The sequence below is a fragment of the Chanodichthys erythropterus genome, unplaced genomic scaffold, assembly GCF_024489055.1.
Source record: "Chanodichthys erythropterus isolate Z2021 unplaced genomic scaffold, ASM2448905v1 ctg000260_np12, whole genome shotgun sequence".
NCBI lineage: Eukaryota > Metazoa > Chordata > Actinopteri > Cypriniformes > Xenocyprididae > Chanodichthys > Chanodichthys erythropterus.
In genome coordinates, this window is record NW_027125656.1 from 1 (window position 1) to 13196 (window position 13196).

Sequence of the window (13196 nt, forward strand, 5' to 3'; positions counted from 1 at the left end):
ATACGCTGCTGCTGTCGCTGCCGTGTGCCACCGTTGCCATTACCACGTAACTGGCACGCCGCCGCCGCTGGCCACCAGGCCACGCCACTGACCAGCCGCCGCCGCCGCCGAGCTACCACGTGCCGCCGCCGCTACTGAGAGCGCATGCTGGCCATACCCGCGGATACCTTGCTGCGGCCGTGCTGTGCTGCATGTTGCTGCTGCTGCTGCTGCGCCAAGCAGCGGCTACCGTCATCACTTGGTTACCGGCCTCATGCAAAACGCGACATAGGCAATCACGCTGGCCACACGTAGCCGTCATCGTTGGCCACGGCCACGCCATTCGCTGCTGCTGCTGCTGCTGCTGCTGCCATGACCGTTTTGTTTTGCCATGCCCCAGCGCGCGCAGCGTCCATTACTATGGTGATGTAACCGCGCGGCGTGCGTGCCCTCGCCGATTACCGTATCATACCACCAGCCTGCTCACCACCATACCGCCAACGCGACGCTATTGTGCAACTCTGCCAATGCAGATTGAACTAAACGCTCTGGGTGTGTCATCGATTTAGTTGATGCCATAAAAACGTCATCATAAACCTTCATTACTACATACACTTTTTATTATGCAGCTGTGCTGCATGACAATGATCCATTACATTACTATACCATAAAACAGGTTTCATATTTCGCTTGCAGCACAGTTATTAGCTCATGCTGCCGCCGCTGGCTGCCAAATTACGGATCACTCGATTCCCGCCCCGCCTTACTGATTCCGCCCTACTGTCACTGCCATGTTGCCGCCGTCACACTTCGCCACGGCACAAACGCAGCACTTCAAAAAGCGTGCATTCGGTCCTTGCTTGGGTACAGGCGGCAAGGCATGCCATACCTGCCACATGCTTATATAGTGGGACAGTATCGCCTTACGCGGGATTATTTGCTTGCACAGCGTGCAAATTACCTCTACCTAGCTGCGCGGCAATTAAAGCGCCGACAAAAAAGGCGATATTTGCCAGCAGCTATCGATACGCCGTCAACTGCTACCAGCTTTACAACAGATTACCACATACCACACTACGCCGTCAACTGCCCGTAAACACATGAACTTATTGACCTGACCTACCGAGCTATGGATTTTAGATGCCTTAGATGACTAACATGTTGATGGCATTTAAGTACATTACCTTTGCAGCTGGTGTGTAAAAAGGTTTTATGCATGTTTTGGCTGGGTTGCATTATTTTGAAGCAGCCGCAAAACACCCCATGCTTATTTCACCCCCCGCTCCAAATAACACACCACATAACCAACACCCGGGCGCTGGCCGCGCCGCCCGCGCGACACAAAAACACACACACCCACACCACGAAAGGCAGCTAACACCACTATACCACCACACGCGCGCGCGCGCGCCGTGTCAGGCAGAAGCTATTGCTGCTGTTCAGATGATTATTCTGATTAGATTAGTGAGGCCGGCAGCCGCTATAACCTAGCCTGCCCTTGTTTGCTTGCCGTCGTTTATTTGCAACAGCAGCCCGCCAGTCAGCGGCCGCAGTCAGATGCACAGCTCCTTACGCTGCTGCTACGGCAATGCCCGTCAAATTATCAAGCCCATATACCAACGCTGACCGTCGTAACGCGCGCACTGCAAAAAGGCTTACAAAAAACATGACTATTGCTGGCTATGCTTTAATGAGATTTTATAATACTGATATATATTTAATAGAATTTCGCTTGCAGCTGGTAAAAATTTTTTATATTATTTTAAAAATTTTTCAATAAAAAAATTTATGTTTTATATTTATTAAATACACCACACACCACACAAAGAAACACTTACCTGCTGCCGCGCGGGCGCGTTTGACACCAAATGCCCTGGCCCGCCCGCGGCGCCCCTGCCAGCAGCGGGCGGCGCCTCGTGCCAAATAGCTGCTGCGTGTAACTGCCATTGGAAGCGCCTATGCTGTTGCCGCGAGCCCACGCTGCTGTACGCGCTATGTACTCCATGGCCCAAGACCACACTGTGCATTCAGCTATACTCACAATTGCTGCAGCGCCGGATGGCCACGGCAGTACACTTGGTGTTGCTACTCACAACTCTGATGCCATTAATAGTTATTTAGTATATAATACTATACTTATTTTTAGCGCATGATTTCGCGCGCGTCAGCTGGCGCGGATTTTTATATATATTATATATTTAATGCAGTTATTTTATATTAAGGATTCTTGCTTTAACATGAGTTATTGCGCAGAGCCCCCACCATAAAAAAATTTTCCCACACCACACACATTTATATAAAAAATATTTACATTTGAAAAAACACATACTAGTACTAATTTTATTATTACTATACTGCTCTGCTCACCGAGCTGGCTCGTAATAAAATTTTATCATATATAACAGATTATTTGACGGCCGGCGGGGAACGGCTCTCTGCTCCTACATTAAGCCCGCGCGCGCGCGCGCGTATAATTATTTTGCGCCCCCGCCCCCGTGGGGCCCACTATCTCACAATGCGCGCGCGCGCGCCCCGCGCGGCCGGCCGGCTCTATATATATAAATTATTTTGACGCTGCCCGCCCGTTTAATATATATTATTATTTCGGGGCCCGCAGTCCCGCCGGGGCGCGCCGGCTGCGCGCGATAACACACACACGGGGGCGCGCGCGCCTGCCGCGCCGCGTATATTTACACTACGCCCGCGCGCGCGCGCGCGCCCGGGGGTGCCCGCGGGGCCCGACCCGCGCGCGCTCGGCGCGCGCGCGCAGAAAAAGCGGATGCAAAACACCCCCACACCGAACACACACACCACGTATGCCACAGCTCGCTGTGACGCGCCACATGCAGTATATCATGCGAGAAGCTGACACACACACACACACCACAACACAAAACTTTGCAGTTGGTATTGTATACAAATTTGTATATTATTTAACAACTATGCAATTAAGTTTTTGCCGCATATTTAATTTTTTATGCACAAATCGCTGAACGCGCACTTGCATATAATATATATATTGACATACGAAACGCTAGACAATTAGAAAATTTTTGTTTTTAAATATTTTTTTTTTATTATACATATTGTATAAAATATACATTATATAAAAAACAATACATATTTATACAAATTAATTTTTTTGCGCGCGCGCGCGGGCGCTCACACGCGCGCGCGCCTGGAACAAATATATATAAAAAATATATTATAAAGAACAATAATTATAAACAGTTGTACAATTTTAATTACTTTATACTTATATAAATGTAGACAATTATATATATATATATTTTTTTTTGCTTGTTTTGTTATATTTTTATATAATTTTTACCTTTGCCCTACACACTGCCCAAACCGCGCGCGGAACGCTTCGGGAATCAAATTTTGCCGCAACTCATACCTGATAAGCCCCCCACTATGGCACCCGCTGACGCCGGGACGCCCGGCCTGGCGCGCGCCCCCCGCGATATTTTTTAGTTTAGATTTTATTATTTAAAACCTTTGCAGCTGGTGTGTAAAAGGTGTTTTTATGCATGTTTTGGCTGAGTTTGCTTGGGATTTACACCGTTTTGACCAAGCAGCTGCGCGGATCAGGGAATCGGCATGCCCCTTGCAGCTCCTCGTTAGTATAGTGGACAGTATCTCCGCCTGTCACGCGGAAGACCGGGGTTCGATTCCCCGACGGGGAGACCTCTACCTTTGCTGCTGCCCAATGACCCGTACAAATTGATTTTTGCCGCAGCAGGGGCCCGCGGGCGGCCGTGGTAACCGCGGCGCGAGCCAAAAGCGATGCGTTGGCCGGGAATCGAACCCGGATCAACTGCTTGGAAGGCAGCTATGCTCACCACTATACCACCAACGCTGACGCTCGGACGCCGGCCGATGCCGGTACTGAAGGGAACACATGAACTTATTGACCTGACCTACCGAGCTTTAATGGAGATTTTAGTGGGGTTAGATGCCATGTTGATGGCATTTAACACATTACACTTTCAGTAGAACCTTTGCAGCTGGTGTGTAAAAGGTGTTTTTATGCATGTTTTGGCTGAGTTTGCTTGGGATTTACACCGTTTTGACCAAGCAGCTGCGCGGATCAGGGAATCGGCATGCCCCTTGCAGCTCCTCGTTAGTATAGTGGACAGTATCTCCGCCTGTCACGCGGAAGACCGGGGTTCGATTCCCCGACGGGGAGACCTCTACCTTTGCTGCTGCCCAATGACCCGTACAAATTAATTTTTGCCGCAGCAGGGGCTCGCGGGCGGCCGTGGTAACCGCGGCGCGAGCCAAAAGCGATGCGTTGGCCGGGAATCGAACCCGGGTCAACTGCTTGGAAGGCAGCTATGCTCACCACTATACCACCAACGCTGACGCTCGGACGCCGGCCGATGCCGGTACTGAAGGGAACACATGAACTTATTGACCTGACCTACCGAGCTTTAATGGAGATTTTAGTGGGGTTAGATGCCATGTTGATGGCATTTAACACATTACACTTTCAGTAGAACCTTTGCAGCTGGTGTGTAAAAGGTGTTTTTATGCATGTTTTGGCTGAGTTTGCTTGGGATTTACACCGTTTTGACCAAGCAGCTGCGCGGATCAGGGAATCGGCATGCCCCTTGCAGCTCCTCGTTAGTATAGTGGACAGTATCTCCGCCTGTCACGCGGAAGACCGGGGTTCGATTCCCCGACGGGGAGACCTCTACCTTTGCTGCTGCCCAATGACCCGTACAAATTGATTTTTGCCGCAGCAGGGGCCCGCGGGCGGCCGTCGTAACCGCAGCGTGAGCCAAAAGCGATGCGTTGGCCGGGAATCGAACCCGGGTCAACTGCTTGGAAGGCAGCTATGCTCACCACTATACCACCAACGCTGACGCCCGGACACCGGCCGACGCCGACTTTTGTGCTGTCAGCGAGAAGGCTCGTAACACATTAGCAGCGGGCGGGTGCAGAAGAACTAAACAGCTCTTTGTTTGGTGTGTAAAAAGTGTTTTTATGATGCCATTTAACACACTACACTTTCAGTAGAACCTTTGCAGCTGGTGCGTAAAAGGTGTTTTTATGCATGGAAGTCAGCTGGATGCTGGCTTGCGTTCGACAGATTTCACTCCCCATAAAAACACTTGCAGTCGGTTTGCAAAAGGATTTTGTACGCTCTGCTTTTAACACTCTTGCGCAGCTCTGCCGTGAGCAGAGCCCCCAAAAATACGGAACACTCGCAAATGTTCCCCTCCACGGAAATCTTTAGTAAAAGGCGAAAGATTTATACGACAATGAAGAGAAACTCGAGCTGTGACTCCGCCCTCTCGGGCCTGCGTTCTCCCTCTACTATACTGCTCTGCTCACCGAGGGTAATCTAGGATGCAAACTCCTGCCAGCAAGCTTTTCATCAGCAGGTCACTTGCCGGTCATCGTGCAGATTTTTGAACGGTAGCGACGGCGTGCCACCTGCAGCTCCTCGTTAGTATAGTGGACAGTATCTCCGCCTGTCACGCGGAAGACCGGGGTTCGATTCCCCGACGGGGAGACCTCTACCTTTGCTGCTGCCCAATGACCCGTACAAATTAATTTTTGCCGCAGCAGGGGCTCGCGGGCGGCCGTGGTAACCGCGGCGCGAGCCAAAAGCGATGCGTTGGCCGGGAATCGAACCCGGGTCAACTGCTTGGAAGGCAGCTATGCTCACCACTATACCACCAACGCTGACGCTCGGACGCCGGCCGATGCCGGTACTGAAGGGAACACATGAACTTATTGACCTGACCTACCGAGCTTTAATGGAGATTTTAGTGGGGTTAGATGCCATGTTGATGGCATTTAACACATTACACTTTCAGTAGAACCTTTGCAGCTGGTGTGTAAAAGGTGTTTTTATGCATGTTTTGGCTGAGTTTGCTTGGGATTTACACCGTTTTGACCAAGCAGCTGCGCGGATCAGGGAATCGGCATGCCCCTTGCAGCTCCTCGTTAGTATAGTGGACAGTATCTCCGCCTGTCACGCGGAAGACCGGGGTTCGATTCCCCGACGGGGAGACCTCTACCTTTGCTGCTGCCCAATGACCCGTACAAATTGATTTTTGCCGCAGCAGGGGCCCGCGGGCGGCCGTCGTAACCGCAGCGTGAGCCAAAAGCGATGCGTTGGCCGGGAATCGAACCCGGGTCAACTGCTTGGAAGGCAGCTATGCTCACCACTATACCACCAACGCTGACGCCCGGACACCGGCCGACGCCGACTTTTGTGCTGTCAGCGAGAAGGCTCGTAACACATTAGCAGCGGGCGGGTGCAGAAGAACTAAACAGCTCTTTGTTTGGTGTGTAAAAAGTGTTTTTATGATGCCATTTAACACACTACACTTTCAGTAGAACCTTTGCAGCTGGTGCGTAAAAGGTGTTTTTATGCATGGAAGTCAGCTGGATGCTGGCTTGCGTTCGACAGATTTCACTCCCCATAAAAACACTTGCAGTCGGTTTGCAAAAGGATTTTGTACGCTCTGCTTTTAACACTCTTGCGCAGCTCTGCCGTGAGCAGAGCCCCCAAAAATACGGAACACTCGCAAATGTTCCCCTCCACGGAAATCTTTAGTAAAAGGCGAAAGATTTATACGACAATGAAGAGAAACTCGAGCTGTGACTCCGCCCTCTCGGGCCTGCGTTCTCCCTCTACTATACTGCTCTGCTCACCGAGGGTAATCTAGGATGCAAACTCCTGCCAGCAAGCTTTTCATCAGCAGGTCACTTGCCGGTCATCGTGCAGATTTTTGAACGGTAGCGACGGCGTGCCACCTGCAGCTCCTCGTTAGTATAGTGGACAGTATCTCCGCCTGTCACGCGGAAGACCGGGGTTCGATTCCCCGACGGGGAGACCTCTACCTTTGCTGCTGCCCAATGACCCGTACAAATTAATTTTTGCCGCAGCAGGGGCTCGCGGGCGGCCGTGGTAACCGCGGCGCGAGCCAAAAGCGATGCGTTGGCCGGGAATCGAACCCGGGTCAACTGCTTGGAAGGCAGCTATGCTCACCACTATACCACCAACGCTGACGCTCGGACGCCGGCCGATGCCGGTACTGAAGGGAACACATGAACTTATTGACCTGACCTACCGAGCTTTAATGGAGATTTTAGTGGGGTTAGATGCCATGTTGATGGCATTTAACACATTACACTTTCAGTAGAACCTTTGCAGCTGGTGTGTAAAAGGTGTTTTTATGCATGTTTTGGCTGAGTTTGCTTGGGATTTACACCGTTTTGACCAAGCAGCTGCGCGGATCAGGGAATCGGCATGCCCCTTGCAGCTCCTCGTTAGTATAGTGGACAGTATCTCCGCCTGTCACGCGGAAGACCGGGGTTCGATTCCCCGACGGGGAGACCTCTACCTTTGCTGCTGCCCAATGACCCGTACAAATTGATTTTTGCCGCAGCAGGGGCCCGCGGGCGGCCGTCGTAACCGCAGCGTGAGCCAAAAGCGATGCGTTGGCCGGGAATCGAACCCGGGTCAACTGCTTGGAAGGCAGCTATGCTCACCACTATACCACCAACGCTGACGCCCGGACACCGGCCGACGCCGACTTTTGTGCTGTCAGCGAGAAGGCTCGTAACACATTAGCAGCGGGCGGGTGCAGAAGAACTAAACAGCTCTTTGTTTGGTGTGTAAAAAGTGTTTTTATGATGCCATTTAACACACTACACTTTCAGTAGAACCTTTGCAGCTGGTGCGTAAAAGGTGTTTTTATGCATGGAAGTCAGCTGGATGCTGGCTTGCGTTCGACAGATTTCACTCCCCATAAAAACACTTGCAGTCGGTTTGCAAAAGGATTTTGTACGCTCTGCTTTTAACACTCTTGCGCAGCTCTGCCGTGAGCAGAGCCCCCAAAAATACGGAACACTCGCAAATGTTCCCCTCCACGGAAATCTTTAGTAAAAGGCGAAAGATTTATACGACAATGAAGAGAAACTCGAGCTGTGACTCCGCCCTCTCGGGCCTGCGTTCTCCCTCTACTATACTGCTCTGCTCACCGAGGGTAATCTAGGATGCAAACTCCTGCCAGCAAGCTTTTCATCAGCAGGTCACTTGCCGGTCATCGTGCAGATTTTTGAACGGTAGCGACGGCGTGCCACCTGCAGCTCCTCGTTAGTATAGTGGACAGTATCTCCGCCTGTCACGCGGAAGACCGGGGTTCGATTCCCCGACGGGGAGACCTCTACCTTTGCTGCTGCCCAATGACCCGTACAAATTAATTTTTGCCGCAGCAGGGGCTCGCGGGCGGCCGTGGTAACCGCGGCGCGAGCCAAAAGCGATGCGTTGGCCGGGAATCGAACCCGGGTCAACTGCTTGGAAGGCAGCTATGCTCACCACTATACCACCAACGCTGACGCTCGGACGCCGGCCGATGCCGGTACTGAAGGGAACACATGAACTTATTGACCTGACCTACCGAGCTTTAATGGAGATTTTAGTGGGGTTAGATGCCATGTTGATGGCATTTAACACATTACACTTTCAGTAGAACCTTTGCAGCTGGTGTGTAAAAGGTGTTTTTATGCATGTTTTGGCTGAGTTTGCTTGGGATTTACACCGTTTTGACCAAGCAGCTGCGCGGATCAGGGAATCGGCATGCCCCTTGCAGCTCCTCGTTAGTATAGTGGACAGTATCTCCGCCTGTCACGCGGAAGACCGGGGTTCGATTCCCCGACGGGGAGACCTCTACCTTTGCTGCTGCCCAATGACCCGTACAAATTAATTTTTGCCGCAGCAGGGGCTCGCGGGCGGCCGTGGTAACCGCGGCGCGAGCCAAAAGCGATGCGTTGGCCGGGAATCGAACCCGGGTCAACTGCTTGGAAGGCAGCTATGCTCACCACTATACCACCAACGCTGACGCTCGGACGCCGGCCGATGCCGGTACTGAAGGGAACACATGAACTTATTGACCTGACCTACCGAGCTTTAATGGAGATTTTAGTGGGGTTAGATGCCATGTTGATGGCATTTAACACATTACACTTTCAGTAGAACCTTTGCAGCTGGTGTGTAAAAGGTGTTTTTATGCATGTTTTGGCTGAGTTTGCTTGGGATTTACACCGTTTTGACCAAGCAGCTGCGCGGATCAGGGAATCGGCATGCCCCTTGCAGCTCCTCGTTAGTATAGTGGACAGTATCTCCGCCTGTCACGCGGAAGACCGGGGTTCGATTCCCCGACGGGGAGACCTCTACCTTTGCTGCTGCCCAATGACCCGTACAAATTGATTTTTGCCGCAGCAGGGGCCCGCGGGCGGCCGTCGTAACCGCAGCGTGAGCCAAAAGCGATGCGTTGGCCGGGAATCGAACCCGGGTCAACTGCTTGGAAGGCAGCTATGCTCACCACTATACCACCAACGCTGACGCCCGGACACCGGCCGACGCCGACTTTTGTGCTGTCAGCGAGAAGGCTCGTAACACATTAGCAGCGGGCGGGTGCAGAAGAACTAAACAGCTCTTTGTTTGGTGTGTAAAAAGTGTTTTTATGATGCCATTTAACACACTACACTTTCAGTAGAACCTTTGCAGCTGGTGCGTAAAAGGTGTTTTTATGCATGGAAGTCAGCTGGATGCTGGCTTGCGTTCGACAGATTTCACTCCCCATAAAAACACTTGCAGTCGGTTTGCAAAAGGATTTTGTACGCTCTGCTTTTAACACTCTTGCGCAGCTCTGCCGTGAGCAGAGCCCCCAAAAATACGGAACACTCGCAAATGTTCCCCTCCACGGAAATCTTTAGTAAAAGGCGAAAGATTTATACGACAATGAAGAGAAACTCGAGCTGTGACTCCGCCCTCTCGGGCCTGCGTTCTCCCTCTACTATACTGCTCTGCTCACCGAGGGTAATCTAGGATGCAAACTCCTGCCAGCAAGCTTTTCATCAGCAGGTCACTTGCCGGTCATCGTGCAGATTTTTGAACGGTAGCGACGGCGTGCCACCTGCAGCTCCTCGTTAGTATAGTGGACAGTATCTCCGCCTGTCACGCGGAAGACCGGGGTTCGATTCCCCGACGGGGAGACCTCTACCTTTGCTGCTGCCCAATGACCCGTACAAATTAATTTTTGCCGCAGCAGGGGCTCGCGGGCGGCCGTGGTAACCGCGGCGCGAGCCAAAAGCGATGCGTTGGCCGGGAATCGAACCCGGGTCAACTGCTTGGAAGGCAGCTATGCTCACCACTATACCACCAACGCTGACGCTCGGACGCCGGCCGATGCCGGTACTGAAGGGAACACATGAACTTATTGACCTGACCTACCGAGCTTTAATGGAGATTTTAGTGGGGTTAGATGCCATGTTGATGGCATTTAACACATTACACTTTCAGTAGAACCTTTGCAGCTGGTGTGTAAAAGGTGTTTTTATGCATGTTTTGGCTGAGTTTGCTTGGGATTTACACCGTTTTGACCAAGCAGCTGCGCGGATCAGGGAATCGGCATGCCCCTTGCAGCTCCTCGTTAGTATAGTGGACAGTATCTCCGCCTGTCACGCGGAAGACCGGGGTTCGATTCCCCGACGGGGAGACCTCTACCTTTGCTGCTGCCCAATGACCCGTACAAATTGATTTTTGCCGCAGCAGGGGCCCGCGGGCGGCCGTCGTAACCGCAGCGTGAGCCAAAAGCGATGCGTTGGCCGGGAATCGAACCCGGGTCAACTGCTTGGAAGGCAGCTATGCTCACCACTATACCACCAACGCTGACGCCCGGACACCGGCCGACGCCGACTTTTGTGCTGTCAGCGAGAAGGCTCGTAACACATTAGCAGCGGGCGGGTGCAGAAGAACTAAACAGCTCTTTGTTTGGTGTGTAAAAAGTGTTTTTATGATGCCATTTAACACACTACACTTTCAGTAGAACCTTTGCAGCTGGTGCGTAAAAGGTGTTTTTATGCATGGAAGTCAGCTGGATGCTGGCTTGCGTTCGACAGATTTCACTCCCCATAAAAACACTTGCAGTCGGTTTGCAAAAGGATTTTGTACGCTCTGCTTTTAACACTCTTGCGCAGCTCTGCCGTGAGCAGAGCCCCCAAAAATACGGAACACTCGCAAATGTTCCCCTCCACGGAAATCTTTAGTAAAAGGCGAAAGATTTATACGACAATGAAGAGAAACTCGAGCTGTGACTCCGCCCTCTCGGGCCTGCGTTCTCCCTCTACTATACTGCTCTGCTCACCGAGGGTAATCTAGGATGCAAACTCCTGCCAGCAAGCTTTTCATCAGCAGGTCACTTGCCGGTCATCGTGCAGATTTTTGAACGGTAGCGACGGCGTGCCACCTGCAGCTCCTCGTTAGTATAGTGGACAGTATCTCCGCCTGTCACGCGGAAGACCGGGGTTCGATTCCCCGACGGGGAGACCTCTACCTTTGCTGCTGCCCAATGACCCGTACAAATTAATTTTTGCCGCAGCAGGGGCTCGCGGGCGGCCGTGGTAACCGCGGCGCGAGCCAAAAGCGATGCGTTGGCCGGGAATCGAACCCGGGTCAACTGCTTGGAAGGCAGCTATGCTCACCACTATACCACCAACGCTGACGCTCGGACGCCGGCCGATGCCGGTACTGAAGGGAACACATGAACTTATTGACCTGACCTACCGAGCTTTAATGGAGATTTTAGTGGGGTTAGATGCCATGTTGATGGCATTTAACACATTACACTTTCAGTAGAACCTTTGCAGCTGGTGTGTAAAAGGTGTTTTTATGCATGTTTTGGCTGAGTTTGCTTGGGATTTACACCGTTTTGACCAAGCAGCTGCGCGGATCAGGGAATCGGCATGCCCCTTGCAGCTCCTCGTTAGTATAGTGGACAGTATCTCCGCCTGTCACGCGGAAGACCGGGGTTCGATTCCCCGACGGGGAGACCTCTACCTTTGCTGCTGCCCAATGACCCGTACAAATTGATTTTTGCCGCAGCAGGGGCCCGCGGGCGGCCGTCGTAACCGCAGCGTGAGCCAAAAGCGATGCGTTGGCCGGGAATCGAACCCGGGTCAACTGCTTGGAAGGCAGCTATGCTCACCACTATACCACCAACGCTGACGCCCGGACACCGGCCGACGCCGACTTTTGTGCTGTCAGCGAGAAGGCTCGTAACACATTAGCAGCGGGCGGGTGCAGAAGAACTAAACAGCTCTTTGTTTGGTGTGTAAAAAGTGTTTTTATGATGCCATTTAACACACTACACTTTCAGTAGAACCTTTGCAGCTGGTGCGTAAAAGGTGTTTTTATGCATGGAAGTCAGCTGGATGCTGGCTTGCGTTCGACAGATTTCACTCCCCATAAAAACACTTGCAGTCGGTTTGCAAAAGGATTTTGTACGCTCTGCTTTTAACACTCTTGCGCAGCTCTGCCGTGAGCAGAGCCCCCAAAAATACGGAACACTCGCAAATGTTCCCCTCCACGGAAATCTTTAGTAAAAGGCGAAAGATTTATACGACAATGAAGAGAAACTCGAGCTGTGACTCCGCCCTCTCGGGCCTGCGTTCTCCCTCTACTATACTGCTCTGCTCACCGAGGGTAATCTAGGATGCAAACTCCTGCCAGCAAGCTTTTCATCAGCAGGTCACTTGCCGGTCATCGTGCAGATTTTTGAACGGTAGCGACGGCGTGCCACCTGCAGCTCCTCGTTAGTATAGTGGACAGTATCTCCGCCTGTCACGCGGAAGACCGGGGTTCGATTCCCCGACGGGGAGACCTCTACCTTTGCTGCTGCCCAATGACCCGTACAAATTAATTTTTGCCGCAGCAGGGGCTCGCGGGCGGCCGTGGTAACCGCGGCGCGAGCCAAAAGCGATGCGTTGGCCGGGAATCGAACCCGGGTCAACTGCTTGGAAGGCAGCTATGCTCACCACTATACCACCAACGCTGACGCTCGGACGCCGGCCGATGCCGGTACTGAAGGGAACACATGAACTTATTGACCTGACCTACCGAGCTTTAATGGAGATTTTAGTGGGGTTAGATGCCATGTTGATGGCATTTAACACATTACACTTTCAGTAGAACCTTTGCAGCTGGTGTGTAAAAGGTGTTTTTATGCATGTTTTGGCTGAGTTTGCTTGGGATTTACACCGTTTTGACCAAGCAGCTGCGCGGATCAGGGAATCGGCATGCCCCTTGCAGCTCCTCGTTAGTATAGTGGACAGTATCTCCGCCTGTCACGCGGAAGACCGGGGTTCGATTCCCCGACGGGGAGACCTCTACCTTTGCTGCTGCCCAATGA

General features: G+C 52.1%; 34 non-coding genes across 34 annotated transcripts; 14 read left to right on the forward strand and 20 right to left on the reverse strand.

The window, feature by feature from the left end:
* Nucleotides 1-4272: 4272 nt before the first annotated feature.
* trnag-ucc (transfer RNA glycine (anticodon UCC)) lies at nt 4273-4344 on the reverse strand. The gene has a single exon. It is a non-coding gene; the product is annotated as a tRNA-Gly (tRNA).
* Nucleotides 4345-4602: 258 nt separating this feature from the next.
* On the forward strand, nt 4603-4674 carry trnad-guc (transfer RNA aspartic acid (anticodon GUC)). Its single transcript has one exon. It is a non-coding gene; the product is annotated as a tRNA-Asp (tRNA).
* Nucleotides 4675-4775: 101 nt separating this feature from the next.
* On the reverse strand, nt 4776-4847 carry trnag-ucc (transfer RNA glycine (anticodon UCC)). The gene has a single exon. It is a non-coding gene; the product is annotated as a tRNA-Gly (tRNA).
* Nucleotides 4848-5153: 306 nt separating this feature from the next.
* On the reverse strand, nt 5154-5268 carry LOC137015710 (U5 spliceosomal RNA). The gene has a single exon (XR_010894024.1). It is a non-coding gene; the product is annotated as a U5 spliceosomal RNA (small nuclear RNA).
* Nucleotides 5269-5431: 163 nt separating this feature from the next.
* On the forward strand, nt 5432-5503 carry trnad-guc (transfer RNA aspartic acid (anticodon GUC)). Its single transcript has one exon. It is a non-coding gene; the product is annotated as a tRNA-Asp (tRNA).
* Nucleotides 5504-5604: 101 nt separating this feature from the next.
* Nucleotides 5605-5676, reverse strand: trnag-ucc (transfer RNA glycine (anticodon UCC)). The gene has a single exon. It is a non-coding gene; the product is annotated as a tRNA-Gly (tRNA).
* A 258-nt stretch (nt 5677-5934) lies between these two features.
* Nucleotides 5935-6006, forward strand: trnad-guc (transfer RNA aspartic acid (anticodon GUC)). The gene has a single exon. It is a non-coding gene; the product is annotated as a tRNA-Asp (tRNA).
* Nucleotides 6007-6107: 101 nt separating this feature from the next.
* trnag-ucc (transfer RNA glycine (anticodon UCC)) lies at nt 6108-6179 on the reverse strand. Its single transcript has one exon. It is a non-coding gene; the product is annotated as a tRNA-Gly (tRNA).
* Nucleotides 6180-6485: 306 nt separating this feature from the next.
* Nucleotides 6486-6600, reverse strand: LOC137015721 (U5 spliceosomal RNA). The gene has a single exon (XR_010894035.1). It is a non-coding gene; the product is annotated as a U5 spliceosomal RNA (small nuclear RNA).
* A 163-nt stretch (nt 6601-6763) lies between these two features.
* Nucleotides 6764-6835, forward strand: trnad-guc (transfer RNA aspartic acid (anticodon GUC)). The gene has a single exon. It is a non-coding gene; the product is annotated as a tRNA-Asp (tRNA).
* Nucleotides 6836-6936: 101 nt separating this feature from the next.
* Nucleotides 6937-7008, reverse strand: trnag-ucc (transfer RNA glycine (anticodon UCC)). The gene has a single exon. It is a non-coding gene; the product is annotated as a tRNA-Gly (tRNA).
* Nucleotides 7009-7266: 258 nt separating this feature from the next.
* On the forward strand, nt 7267-7338 carry trnad-guc (transfer RNA aspartic acid (anticodon GUC)). The gene has a single exon. It is a non-coding gene; the product is annotated as a tRNA-Asp (tRNA).
* Nucleotides 7339-7439: 101 nt separating this feature from the next.
* On the reverse strand, nt 7440-7511 carry trnag-ucc (transfer RNA glycine (anticodon UCC)). Its single transcript has one exon. It is a non-coding gene; the product is annotated as a tRNA-Gly (tRNA).
* A 306-nt stretch (nt 7512-7817) lies between these two features.
* Nucleotides 7818-7932, reverse strand: LOC137015733 (U5 spliceosomal RNA). Its single transcript, XR_010894046.1, has one exon. It is a non-coding gene; the product is annotated as a U5 spliceosomal RNA (small nuclear RNA).
* Nucleotides 7933-8095: 163 nt separating this feature from the next.
* Nucleotides 8096-8167, forward strand: trnad-guc (transfer RNA aspartic acid (anticodon GUC)). The gene has a single exon. It is a non-coding gene; the product is annotated as a tRNA-Asp (tRNA).
* A 101-nt stretch (nt 8168-8268) lies between these two features.
* Nucleotides 8269-8340, reverse strand: trnag-ucc (transfer RNA glycine (anticodon UCC)). The gene has a single exon. It is a non-coding gene; the product is annotated as a tRNA-Gly (tRNA).
* A 258-nt stretch (nt 8341-8598) lies between these two features.
* On the forward strand, nt 8599-8670 carry trnad-guc (transfer RNA aspartic acid (anticodon GUC)). The gene has a single exon. It is a non-coding gene; the product is annotated as a tRNA-Asp (tRNA).
* A 101-nt stretch (nt 8671-8771) lies between these two features.
* trnag-ucc (transfer RNA glycine (anticodon UCC)) lies at nt 8772-8843 on the reverse strand. The gene has a single exon. It is a non-coding gene; the product is annotated as a tRNA-Gly (tRNA).
* A 258-nt stretch (nt 8844-9101) lies between these two features.
* On the forward strand, nt 9102-9173 carry trnad-guc (transfer RNA aspartic acid (anticodon GUC)). Its single transcript has one exon. It is a non-coding gene; the product is annotated as a tRNA-Asp (tRNA).
* A 101-nt stretch (nt 9174-9274) lies between these two features.
* trnag-ucc (transfer RNA glycine (anticodon UCC)) lies at nt 9275-9346 on the reverse strand. The gene has a single exon. It is a non-coding gene; the product is annotated as a tRNA-Gly (tRNA).
* Nucleotides 9347-9652: 306 nt separating this feature from the next.
* Nucleotides 9653-9767, reverse strand: LOC137015744 (U5 spliceosomal RNA). Its single transcript, XR_010894057.1, has one exon. It is a non-coding gene; the product is annotated as a U5 spliceosomal RNA (small nuclear RNA).
* Nucleotides 9768-9930: 163 nt separating this feature from the next.
* Nucleotides 9931-10002, forward strand: trnad-guc (transfer RNA aspartic acid (anticodon GUC)). Its single transcript has one exon. It is a non-coding gene; the product is annotated as a tRNA-Asp (tRNA).
* A 101-nt stretch (nt 10003-10103) lies between these two features.
* trnag-ucc (transfer RNA glycine (anticodon UCC)) lies at nt 10104-10175 on the reverse strand. Its single transcript has one exon. It is a non-coding gene; the product is annotated as a tRNA-Gly (tRNA).
* A 258-nt stretch (nt 10176-10433) lies between these two features.
* trnad-guc (transfer RNA aspartic acid (anticodon GUC)) lies at nt 10434-10505 on the forward strand. Its single transcript has one exon. It is a non-coding gene; the product is annotated as a tRNA-Asp (tRNA).
* Nucleotides 10506-10606: 101 nt separating this feature from the next.
* trnag-ucc (transfer RNA glycine (anticodon UCC)) lies at nt 10607-10678 on the reverse strand. Its single transcript has one exon. It is a non-coding gene; the product is annotated as a tRNA-Gly (tRNA).
* A 306-nt stretch (nt 10679-10984) lies between these two features.
* LOC137015747 (U5 spliceosomal RNA) lies at nt 10985-11099 on the reverse strand. The gene has a single exon (XR_010894058.1). It is a non-coding gene; the product is annotated as a U5 spliceosomal RNA (small nuclear RNA).
* Nucleotides 11100-11262: 163 nt separating this feature from the next.
* On the forward strand, nt 11263-11334 carry trnad-guc (transfer RNA aspartic acid (anticodon GUC)). Its single transcript has one exon. It is a non-coding gene; the product is annotated as a tRNA-Asp (tRNA).
* A 101-nt stretch (nt 11335-11435) lies between these two features.
* trnag-ucc (transfer RNA glycine (anticodon UCC)) lies at nt 11436-11507 on the reverse strand. The gene has a single exon. It is a non-coding gene; the product is annotated as a tRNA-Gly (tRNA).
* Nucleotides 11508-11765: 258 nt separating this feature from the next.
* On the forward strand, nt 11766-11837 carry trnad-guc (transfer RNA aspartic acid (anticodon GUC)). The gene has a single exon. It is a non-coding gene; the product is annotated as a tRNA-Asp (tRNA).
* A 101-nt stretch (nt 11838-11938) lies between these two features.
* Nucleotides 11939-12010, reverse strand: trnag-ucc (transfer RNA glycine (anticodon UCC)). Its single transcript has one exon. It is a non-coding gene; the product is annotated as a tRNA-Gly (tRNA).
* A 306-nt stretch (nt 12011-12316) lies between these two features.
* LOC137015711 (U5 spliceosomal RNA) lies at nt 12317-12431 on the reverse strand. The gene has a single exon (XR_010894025.1). It is a non-coding gene; the product is annotated as a U5 spliceosomal RNA (small nuclear RNA).
* Nucleotides 12432-12594: 163 nt separating this feature from the next.
* Nucleotides 12595-12666, forward strand: trnad-guc (transfer RNA aspartic acid (anticodon GUC)). The gene has a single exon. It is a non-coding gene; the product is annotated as a tRNA-Asp (tRNA).
* A 101-nt stretch (nt 12667-12767) lies between these two features.
* trnag-ucc (transfer RNA glycine (anticodon UCC)) lies at nt 12768-12839 on the reverse strand. The gene has a single exon. It is a non-coding gene; the product is annotated as a tRNA-Gly (tRNA).
* Nucleotides 12840-13097: 258 nt separating this feature from the next.
* trnad-guc (transfer RNA aspartic acid (anticodon GUC)) lies at nt 13098-13169 on the forward strand. The gene has a single exon. It is a non-coding gene; the product is annotated as a tRNA-Asp (tRNA).
* The last annotated feature ends 27 nt before the right edge of the window (nt 13170-13196 follow it).